The 590-nt window shown below is 26.4% G+C and overlaps 1 protein-coding gene across 3 annotated transcripts in view; it reads left to right on the forward strand.

Annotated features, from left to right (window-relative positions):
- LOC135219287 (myogenesis-regulating glycosidase-like) overlaps positions 1–365 on the forward strand; it is a 77,862-nt gene extending 77,497 nt beyond the window's left edge. For all 3 annotated transcript variants that reach the window (XM_064255917.1, XM_064255919.1, XM_064255918.1), the window contains one exon: positions 1–365. This exon is cut by the window's left edge and continues 2,756 nt beyond it. The gene's annotated coding sequence lies outside the window, so the exon portion shown is untranslated.
- Positions 366–590: the final 225 nt, after the last annotated feature.

The raw sequence follows: 590 nt of genomic DNA on the forward strand, positions 1-590 counted from the left end.
CACATTACCACACTTATAGATTACTTTAAGGCATGCTTAGCATAAGCCGGCTTATTATAGTCTGTGTGAGACCTTCCAAATACTGCAACCTTGTTTATAATGCAAAACAGAATTGTCACTGCTAAATAAGCCTGTAATAAAGATAATTTCAGTATAGCTTTTTTAAAAATCAAATTCCTCTTTTATTTTCTATTAATTTTTATACAATTAAACTCAGCAAGAAAAGCTGTGGGATGCAGCAAATAACTGTAGAGAATCATAATGACTGCAATGATTAATTTATAGTTTGCACTTCTCTAAAACGAAAAGAATAAACACAAAACCACAATAAAAAGAAAAAAATTCTCTCTGGGTTTATGAAAGTTTCAAACAGCAACGCATAAAAATAATGAATTTTAATGGGTTTGTATGCAGCTAACATATCTGAAATACCACGACCTCGTGATTGCACTATTCATGTAGCATTTTAATACTTGTATATATATATATATATATATATGATATATATATATATATATACATATATATAATATACATCATACATACTACATACATATATATATAGAAATTTAGTTTATTTATTATTTTTA

Source organism: Macrobrachium nipponense, chromosome 1 (genome assembly GCF_015104395.2).
Source record: "Macrobrachium nipponense isolate FS-2020 chromosome 1, ASM1510439v2, whole genome shotgun sequence".
Classification (NCBI taxonomy): domain Eukaryota; kingdom Metazoa; phylum Arthropoda; class Malacostraca; order Decapoda; family Palaemonidae; genus Macrobrachium; species Macrobrachium nipponense.